At 35.4% G+C, this 11,458-nt stretch overlaps 1 pseudogene; it reads left to right on the forward strand.

Moving 5' to 3' along the window:
- Positions 1 to 5,378: 5,378 nt before the first annotated feature.
- LOC106397787 lies at positions 5,379 to 7,545 on the forward strand (annotated as a pseudogene).
- Positions 7,546 to 11,458: the final 3,913 nt, after the last annotated feature.

Below are 11,458 nucleotides of genomic sequence, written 5' to 3' on the forward strand. Positions count from 1 at the left end.
TAAGCTGGTATGACTTAGTCATTCTTTTCTTTTCGGGTCAATGTGTCTGGCATCTAGTTCTGCTAGCTTTTGTATCATTTGATCACATTCTTTGGACGTCTTAAATCATATTTTCTAGTCCGAGGATCTTGCCAAGACAATGATGGTAAATACCATTCTATTTCTCTTATTCTCTTTTACCAGCTTATTTCTTTCTCCCCCTGATGTTGGATAGTCGGATTCATCAGTCATGCGATCCGTGTACCTGGCCATAATTTGATCACCCATATTTGGCACAAGGTCTCTTAAAAAAACGTGGGAGAAAGACATGTTCCTATCCAACATATATTTCCAATCTTTTTCTCATCCTCTTCTGAGGTTCCATCCTAGCCGGCACATATGTATGTGGTGGTTTATTCAAAATCTCTTAGGATGGTATATGTCTGGTTTATGACCCGTATTCATTCTGAGATGGGATTATCTATGCTCACTTATATGGCCTGATGCATATTAACCTTACACATGTAAATCCTTGTGTCCCCAAGCATTAGGTAGTGGCCTTTGTAGTATAAAGAATTCGGCCAAGTCTTACTATGGTCATAGACCATGTCACACGGATTTGTAGTATGTTCATGGATCACAGTTTGTCCTCACTCCCCCTCATGGACATACTATAATCACGTGGTACTTGGGACAATAGAGCCTAATGAGTTTCCCTTGTGTACATGTTACACAACGTGAGATTTTATGGGATAACTCTTTGTGCCTTTTGCAATATGTGCATCAATTTTTAAAGACCTGGATGGCTAATCCAGTCATGCTATAAAGTGTATAAAATTTCGTGGGTATACAGGTTACCATGGCTTTTGCCTTTATCATACTGATCCTTGGCATAGTCTAGATCAGTAGAGTATGTAGGTATAGTCTTGACCACTTTCTTATAAGGCCTTAGGCGATTTTCTTATAATCTGAAAGGAACTTTTGTTTCCTTTGCCCATTGGTTCAATGTGGAAACCATTCATGCTCAATTCTTTATAACTCAATGGGTCTTTTATTGGGTGAATAAATTCGTGCCCCTTTAGGCAATGCCGTGGTCTATAATAGACTGACTATCCTTTTATTAAGTTTTCATTGTCATTTATCAATCAAGAAATCATCAAGCAAATCAAACATGATAACTAAAAACAACTCTTATTATTGCTATAAAATTGTAAATGACAAGCAAATCAAAGCAAAACATAAAACATAAAATCAGAATGTCGAAATCTCGTTTCTTTAGTCAATGTATAAGTCGGCCTCACAATCCATATATTTCCACAAGGCTTCCTTGGATTCCTCCTTATCATTTTTAGCCTCATTGGATTCAGGAGGTCTCATCTCACTGTTTCGTTGCTCAATGTATCTTTTCTGAAGTTTTTCAAATCTGCTAATGGTATCTATAACTTTCTGCTCTCTTTGCTCAGTTGCCAATAGGCATGACAATAGGTCATTATAGGTGGTGAAACCCTTAGCCTTATGTGATAACAACAGATCCTTTGGATGGAATGTGGAATAGGTTTTATATAGTAAATCCTCATTTGTTACCACTTCACCACATAGTTCAAGACTATAGGCGATTTTCATCAGAGCAGAATTATATTCGTCCACGGATTCAAAATCCTGGAACCTGAGAATCTTCCATTCATTCATGGCTTTTCGCCATAATGCCATTGAGTATCTGGAATTTAGTTTTGTCCAAAGGTCACAAGGATCCTCAATATTTAAGTACTGATCTCTCAGATCCTCAGTGAGATGATAGCGCATAATTGTTATGGCTCTATGCTTTTCACTTTCAATTGCATTATTGCCATCAATGATACATTTCCCGAGTCCTCTAGACTTCAGGGCAACTGAAGTGTTCATTACCCATTCTAGATAATTATCTCCAGAGAGATTTAGGGCAGCATAATCCGAAGGCTCAAATTTCGACATCTGAAACATATTATTAATCAGTTCAAGATGCAACCGAGTCAATAAAATCAATGCATACGGTTTCACAAGTCTCTCAACCAAACAATTAACTACTCGACCATGGTGCGAGAAAAACAAGTATGCGAGGTCTATATGATGCTTTAGGACACACGGCCTTATAAAATTTTGATGCAACAACCCTAGAGGTCGGATTTTATATCTGAATGCAATCAAAGCATCAATCATAACAACAATCATATTCATGCCGATTTTTAATCAATGTGAGACCAGGTCAATAATTGTTATGTTTTACTTTTCTTAAAACATTTAGTATGATCAAGCAATCAGAATAATAATGCAAGTATCATCAGATCATATTAGGGTTTCAAGGCCCATTTTTTCGGTTTGATTTTATCAATATCAAGCTTTACAAAAGAATTAAATCAGATCAATCAGTCAATTTTAGCAATTCTCTAGCAATCCTAACAGTAAAAAGAAATTTTCCAGCAAGTAGAAAAGAAAATTTTAGGAAAAAAGAAATTTTCTACTTTTAGCAAAAAGAAAATTCACAATTCTGGACAGATTATAGTTTTAATCAAAACTAGCAATTTTTCTAATCAGTTCATTCGATATTCAAACAATTAATCACAATATGAAAATTTGTTTATCAATCGATTTATGCAAAAAAGAAAATTAGGGTTTTCAGCAATTTAACAATTTTAAGATCAAATTCGATTCTAAACAGTTCTATTTACTCAAACAATCATCAAAGATAATTCAAGGTTTTAATCTAGCAACTTAAACCTCAGATACATCAAAATCAATCAATCAAAACAGTCGGATCAATTTAGGTTTTTGATATTTCAGATTTTCAAAACATCATAAAGGAAACGGATCATATAATTTAGATTTAGGGTTTCAATGCCCTTACTGATCAATCAATGTTCTAGCAACCCTAACAGCCATTGATCTATCAACTTAACAGGAAAACAATCTAACCAAAACTTAGTTCCATATGTTAGGTTTTCTATTATCCTAGATTAGGGTTCTTCAAATTTTAATGGTTCAGATCTTTATCAATCAACCAAATTCAGTGTAGGTTCTTTTAAGTTTCGAGTTTTACCTTTAGAAACTTATAGAGTGTAGATTTGGACCACCAAAGAGAGAAGGACGCCGCGAGCTGATCGTTCTTCGAGTCGGGTCGTGGACGGGCTGCTTGCTTGGTCGGATCACGAACAGGGAAGAAGGAGAACGTCTGGTTTACTTGATCGCGTCTAGAAAGAGCTAATTGTAGCGGAGCGTGATGGCGCGTCAGTGATCGGATCGACAAGCGGTTTGCAGCGTCTGATTCGTCTCGGCGAGAGCTTCTATTTGATATATTGCTCGTCGTCTGGGTTCTCACGATTTGGGAGAACGATCTCTTTAAAGTTCCGCCGGAATTAGGGTTTTGTGATATTCGGCTGAGTTTAAGGAATTTCGTGGGGGCTTAGGGTTAGAGGCTATCGTGCTGATAACGTGTTATAAAAGAGATGATGTGTAAGCTTATTATTACTCATGACCAGAGGTCTATATTTATACAAGTATTAGACCGTCTTATTTAGACCGTCATAACAGAAAAGAAAATCATATTCCTAATAGGAATAGGAAATAGTACTTATCCTAAATACATATGGAAAATGATAAACATCAAGTATAGATAAATGTAAACTCTCATTCGCCTAAGTCATTAGCGAATGCGCCGGATGGATAGCTGATGGGCCGGACGGTTTGGGCCTGATATGAGTCGATCACCACTTGGTTTATAACACAAAACGTAATCTCTTTCGATCTTTAAAAGACAAAATCTTAATGAAACATATGTATACACATGACATCCGTTAGGGAATAGAATATTCCCATTATTGAGATTAGGATAACTTCCATTATATTAGAGATAATTCCAATTATGTTTAAGGAATATCTCATCGTTCGAGTTGTATATATACAGAAACTCTATTCAAAATATCGTCTCCCAAATTTACATGGTATCAGAGCAGAAATTTTCTGAGACCTAGAATGTTTGTGTTTTTGGTATTAAGAACTTTGAAGTTCGAAGTCCTGTGTTGTGTCTGTTGGTTCTCTGTGAGATTCAGTAAGCATGGTTGAAATAGATGAGTCGTCCGCGACCAAGAGTGGAACGTCGGAAAACAGAGGCGTTGACAGTGCAACGCCGTATTCTTTCTATGCCTCCGACAATCTGGGAGCTATGATCACGTCGGTGACGTTGACAGGAGAGAATTACAATGAGTGGTCTAGTGAGATGACCAATGCTATATGTGCCAAACGGAAGCTTGGTTTCATTGATGGTTCTATAACGAAGCCGTCCACAAACGATCCTAGCTTGGAGCTCTGGCTCTCGGTTAATTCAATGACTATGGGAAGGATTCGTACGTCTATTGAACCGCGAGTGCGGTCTACAATTACGTTTGTTCAAGACTCACAAACTATGAGAAAATCTCCGCAAACGGTTCTCTTTAGGAAACAAGGTGTGCGTACATCACCTAAAGGAACAGCTAGCATCATGTCGTCAGGATGGACCATCAGTGATTGAGTTCTTTGGGCGTCTGTCCAAGCTATGGGAGGAGTTGGACATGTACTCGCCTCTTCCAAGTTACACTTGTGCAACAGCTCCTGAGACAGAGAAACAGAGAAGATGCATCAGTTTGTTATGGGTTTGAGTGAGGTCTGTTTCGGTGGAATTTGTCAGTCGATCATCTCTTCCGACTCAGAGCTAGATATTAGAGAGATATATGCGAAAGTCATCAGAGAAGAGGAGCGTCTTAACTCTGCCAAGGAACGAGAATCACAGCAGAATGCAACTGGGTTCTTGGCTAAAATAGAAGAAGAGCAAACTGCTTCTCACACTAACTCTGCCGGTTTTGGAAGACGATCACAGTGCACTCACTGTAGAAGAACATGTCACGATAAAACAAACTGTTGGCAGTTGGTCGGATTTCCTGACTGATGGGAAGAACGTTCAACGGCAAACAGAGGTGGGAATGGAGGAAATAGAGGCGGCGCTCGAGGAGGTCGTGGTCGCGGCTCATAAAACCCAGGCTGATAACAAGTGACCTTAACCCTCTCAACCCGCGTGTCTTCATCCCGTTCTTTGTAGTCCGCCGTTCGAAAGCTGCAGTCGACATGACAAATCAACTCGATGGGTTTCGATTGCATCCGTTTGATTGTCACCACGATCAACATACATGATTTCTTCCTCCTATTGCAATGGGAAATCAAAAACGTACCTTGCTTTCAGACGGTGAATCTACATATATAAATAGGTGAGTCTTGCTTCTGAAGATTTCATCATTCATCACAATCATATTAACTCTTAAATCTTTTGCAGAACACAGTGACAAACTCCTCTCGCTATGAGCTATCGCCTATGAGAGGAAGCTAAGACTTCCTGGATGAAAGACAATCGTCGGAAACGATATCGGCACAATAGGAGGAAAGCTGCGACAGAAGAAAGGAGGAGGATGAAAGCGGTGAAGGATAAAGAGAAAGCCATTGATGGTGGTGAAGAGGATAGAGAGAAGAGATCATTAATGGAGAGTGGGACAAAGCTAAGGCCAGGATACATGGCGATAAACAATGGCATGATTCATTATCAATCAAAGGTAACTGCTTGGAGCTCTTGAGTATAAATTTGTTTCTTCTCTGCAAGTTTTCTTTGTCCCGAAAAAAATTATATGGATTCATTGAGCTCTGAAGCAAGGAAGAGTCCTGATCTTCTTTGTTGGCTGAAATGGTAATGTCTTCTCTGCAGTCAATTAAGGTTAGGCTCCATGGGGAGTCTATACGCGTTAACAAAGGTATCGTCTTTGTTTCTGGAGCATCCTATATTTTGTTTATTAAGAAATTCTTACGGAACTATCACTCTTGAGAATTTCAATCCAAGATTCTTGGATTGAAATTCTCAAGATACGAAGAGCTTGGATGTTGGTGCTAAACTTTTCATTGGAAACCTTGACCATGCAAGTATATCTCTTGGTGGTAATGGTAATTTTACTCTAACGTATTGGTACGTACGGCAACTAAGGTTCGGTTTTTACAAGATGTGGATGAACAGATTTTTTGTGATACGTTCTAATCCTGAAGTAGAATCTTTTAATTAATATGTCCTTTGTTGTAGGGAAAAGAATGGTTGTACGCATATGAGTAATATTCTCACAGTTCTTCATTTCAGATAATGTAAGGATCCTGATACCATGAACTGGTTTCGGTTTCATCAGGCTCCTTTACATATCTCATGCTGCTATTGAGGTAATTCTGTTTATTTTTAGCTTCTTTCGTGGTTATCACTTTTATAAACCTGGCTATCAGAAAGATTCCCAAACTCCTAATATGTTTCACATAAATATCTTCTCTATCAACTCATTCTATGAATGAATATTGCAGGGAATGGCCGGATAATACCTCCGTAATTTACAAATGACAGTCTCTTAAGCTTACAAGAAAGACACCGACGGCGAGCACCTACAAGTCAGTAATCATATGTGCAACCTCTACAATGTTTAAATGCATTGGTCTTCCAAAACCAAACCTGAATAGTGAATACTCACAACGTCTAAGCACACTTCTATGCAGGAATGTATGGTGCGTCTTAGTGTGCATGCCGGCTCACAATTCATTTTTACATATATTATTAACATATTAGTGTAGATACACCACAGTTAAAAATTCTGAGTTTGTCTCTTGCAGTGACGAAACCGAGGAGAAGATGAGAGCTTTAATGAAAAAGTTTGGGCTGTAAGGTCAAGATCCAAGTCATTAAGGGAGAAGCTCACTTCGTTGTGGTCAGAGAACATTACAGAAGTTGCAAGGGAAGGAGGAAGTGACGAAGTAGAACTTAAATGGGACAGTTACGAAAAAGCAAACCGAGAGATTTCATATGACAAGCTTAAATTGGCTGAAGAGAAAGCAATAACAAAGGAACAAGACAAGATGAGAGCAGAAGAAGCTGCACACGCCAAGACAGAGAAGATGAGGAGAGTTGTGGAAAGAAATACATCAAGAGAGAGAGAGAGACCAAATAAAAGGAAGCACTGAAAAAACAAAACAGAACAAGAAGAATGTAACAGCTTCATGTTCTAAACTGAAGAAGAGACTCACATAGGTATAAGAAACTATTCCTTGGACGCCTCAGACAAAGCAAGAAACTAACTTGATGATTATTTGGTTTTGTATATTTTTCCTCTCAGATTCACAAGAAGAAAACAAGTCTTGGTATAATTCCTATTGGAAAGTATATGGTGCTCAGTTACAGCCAAGCTGGAGAAACTGGACTTGGAACTGATAAGGAAAGAGAGGAGAAGGAGGAAAAGGAAGATATATTTCACTATCTGATCATATCCAAGCTGGCAAGAACCAACGGGAAAATGGTTTTCCATCAAAATTTGTTTTTTTTTTTACTCTGGAATCACTGGATCCTGATTAACTCTTTTCAACTCATAGTTTATAGAGCTGTCCCATTACTGATAAAAGACGAATTCTCAGTCTCTCACTCAAACCAGAGTGACAACTGACGAACAGCTCCTACACATGAATATCCAAGAAGGTTAAGCTACTTATCAATGGTATTGGTTCTCTGGTTTACGAGAAGAAGATGAGAAAGACTTCTCACAATATCCTAAAACTTTACATCAACAGATTCTCTCTCAGTTTCAAGCTTTTTCAACAGTTTCTTGATTGCAATGATTCTAACGTACAACGCGTATCCTCACGGTTCTCTAATAGAACAATGTTTAGCTAACAGTTATCATTACATACATAGAATATAAGAGTATTTTCATAAAAACAACAACAACAGAGATGCATAGCAACGAAAGATTTGTATGACGATGCTATCTATCTTTATGGCAACACTGAGCTCAATAATTGGGACGTAGAGTTCGTCAAAGTTGAGTATCAAAGTTAATAAATTAGAGAAAGTCACTCTATTATTAATTCTCCCTCCTTGAGTTTCACAACATGAGTTTAACAGTCTCATCGAAGGGTTTTTCGAGAAGATTTCAAGCCTGCCGAGAAAGAAAAATGGTAAGTAAAGATGTCTATGGAAAGATATTAATGCAAAGAATACACAAAAAAGTGAAAGATATTATAGCTTAAAAATTGATTTTTTTACATGATTGTAAATATAGTTAGATCGATAAAACTATTTTATCACTAAACCAAAAATTACCTATTTATAGGTCGATTTATTTTTAAGATTGGAGATGATAATTCAATTATTTTAAAGGTATTAAAAATCAGTTGTAAAGAAAATAATTGTTTTTTCATAGAAACCTGAATGAACAAGATAAAAGACTATTTGATCATATCAAAAATTTAATTAACTTTTTATTCATTTAGCTTGATTTCTTGAATATAATTTTAAGTTATGAAAATTAAAAAATATGAGTACAAATAATTTTAGTTTGTTCATCATGAATAAAAAAGCAATTTCTTATTCACCTCCCATTATATATTTGTGTTATCGGTTCATTGTATATTTAAGATATATTTAAATACAAATGAAACCAAAAACTTAAAAATTTAATTTAAAATATATAATTCATGTAGTAATGAAAAAGATTCGTAGAAAGAAACACCGTCTCAAGAAATAATTCGTAGAAAAACTATCATTTTATATTTATGATTAAGTTTTGTTTGGAGTTAAGCACTTACTTATTTTAATGTTGTCTCTGAACTGATTTCAGTTGTGTTTAAGTTAGATTTTATGTATACTGGAATCATTTTTGTAAAATAAATCATATTAATCATCAACTTTAAAATAGAAAAAAAAATCTCATAATTGTGTTGATCAATCCACTTGGATCCGTCAAAAATCAATCATTAATATAATTAACTAAATTAAATGATTTACTTTTTACTAGATAAAAATGACTTAGTTAACGAAAAATAACATTTATTCATGTTTGACTGAAAACTTAGAATTAAAATTGGTGCAGTTATGAGTTAAAAAAATTTTTGGCTAAATTTTAAAATGTAGAATTATTGTTTTATTTTTTCCTTTATAAATATGAATAAACATTCTCAACTAAAACATATATGTCCACAATTAGATCAAATAAAAAAGGTTCCACTTACAACACCATATAGCATAACAAACCAAAAATAAAAGCTCATTTTACAAACAAAATGGTTAGTTTGTAAAAGTTATCCCAATATTTTTTTCCAATACATCACTACCTCCTCTCTAGCTACTCCAACCAACAAACTATCATTGTTTGCCGACCCAAATACACTCTATGTGTTCTTATATGAAAAAACACAATATACCAAACAGTATACTTTCCAATATACAAAACATTAATATCTGAACAATAAAAATACAAAAATGTAACATTAATTCAGTAACAATCCGAGTGATAGGTATAACTGGAATAGTAGGTATATTTTCTGTTCGAGAAATAATTTCATGTTTCCATGTTAATTTGTTTAAGTTAAAATACTACAAAACTACTAAATTGCAAACTTATATATAGTATTTGCTTGACTGGTGTCGACAAAACTAAGCAATTAATATGATCTAATTCTTTTTCATATTTACTATTGTATACGGTTACTAATCTAAAAAAGTCCAACAATTAGGACATATTCGCAAGTCCACCTATTCTTATTAATATGTTAATTCATAATGCTTCTCAAATTTAAACAATATGCTTTTTAAACATAAAAGAATACACTAAATATTAGCAAATAAAGAAAACCGGATTTTGTAAACTTAATTAATCTCACCATCTCTAGAACTTGCTCACACCAGAATAAATTACTCCCTCATTTGGTCTAATAGCAATCAACTCATCGTGAACCAAAAATTTCAAAACTAAGAACATTCACACAATCAATAAATCCAAATACAAACAAAGAAAAATTTCCAAAAAGTATATTTTAAAAAAATTATATATCATATCCCGCGCGTATCGCGGACCGACCCTAGTGATAATATATTCGACTAACAACTTTGGAGAAATACAAATAACGATTATTATAAAAAATCTATTTAAAACATATTTTCTTGAGAATCCCAATATTAATTACTTATTTTAAAGTAGCTTACTTATAGAATGTATACTACGCAAATAAACAAGTAACAAAAGGGGATATAAGCCTCAGTTAGACTGTCTACGTAGAATGGGAAAATCAACCAATGAAAAACCAGTTTTTTGCCACGTCACACCGGTGTTGGGCTGTTTTTTCTTTTGATCCCTAAAACGCTGAGGATGAAAGGATGAATCCCTCTCCGTCGTATCCACTTCTTCAAGGGATGGTTTAAGGATGTTAAAATGGTAAAACCCACCTCATTTAAACTCACTCCGTTTAAGACCCACCCCATTTAAAACTCATACCCGTTTAGACCCATTTAAAAATAGGTCTATTACGGGTACCCATTTAGACCCATAAATTTTGTACTAACCTATTTAGACCCATTTAAACTATTGTTGATTTAATTTTTAATTGTTTTAACTTTAAGGTTTTTTAACAAAAATTAAATGAAACAAATAAAAAATTATAACTTATTTTTATTATATAAACGCAAATCAAATTGTTCTAATAAAACAGTGGAATCGAGTTTTCTTTTAAAACTGCAAAATTAAGTTTTCCTGCTAAAACCGTAAAATCAAGTTTTCTCGCCAAAACCGTAAACCGAGTTTCCTGGCAAAACCGTAAAAATTGAGTTTTCCCGCCAAAACCGGAAAACCAAGTTTTCCCGCCAAAACCGTAAAACCGAGTTTTCCCTCCAAAATGCAAAATCAGATTTTCCCGCCAAAACCGTAAAATCGAATTTTCCCGCTAAAACCGCAAAACTAGATTTTCCCGCCAAAACCGGAAAACCAAGCTTTCTCGCCAAAACCGGAAAACCGAGCTTTCCCGCCAAAACCGTAGAACCGAGTTTTTCCGCCAAAACCGTAAAACCGAGTTTTCCCGCTAAAGCGCAAAATCAGATTTTCCCGCCAAAACCGTAAAATTGAGTTTCCCCACTAAAACCGCAAAATCAGATTTTCCTGCCAAAACCGGAAAACCAAGTTTTTCTGCCAAAACCGTAAAACCGAGTTTTCCCGCCAAAACCGTAAAACCGAGTTTTCCCGCTAAAGTGCAAAATCAGATTTTCCCGCCAAAATCGCAGAATCAGTTTTTCCCGCCAAAACCGTAAAATTTGAGTTTTCCCGCCAAAACCGTAAAATTTGAGTTTTCCAGCCAAAACCGTAAAACCGAGTTTTCCCGCCAAAATCGTAGAAATTGAGTTTTCCGCCAAAACTGTAAAATCGTAATTTTTCCGCGTAAATCGTAAAACCGAAATTTTCACCAAAACTATACAATAACATTTTCCTAAAAAAATAATTAATTAATTATATTAAGTTATATGGGTTAATAGGGTCTCCACTTAAAATCTATTTAATAAACGGGTTTTAACAAAACTACTCATTTAAAACCCGTTAAACTAAATGGATCTAAATGAGCATTTTTGTTTTTTTCTTTAAAA

Source organism: Brassica napus, chromosome C9, assembly GCF_020379485.1.
Source record: "Brassica napus cultivar Da-Ae chromosome C9, Da-Ae, whole genome shotgun sequence".
Lineage (NCBI taxonomy): Eukaryota > Viridiplantae > Streptophyta > Magnoliopsida > Brassicales > Brassicaceae > Brassica > Brassica napus.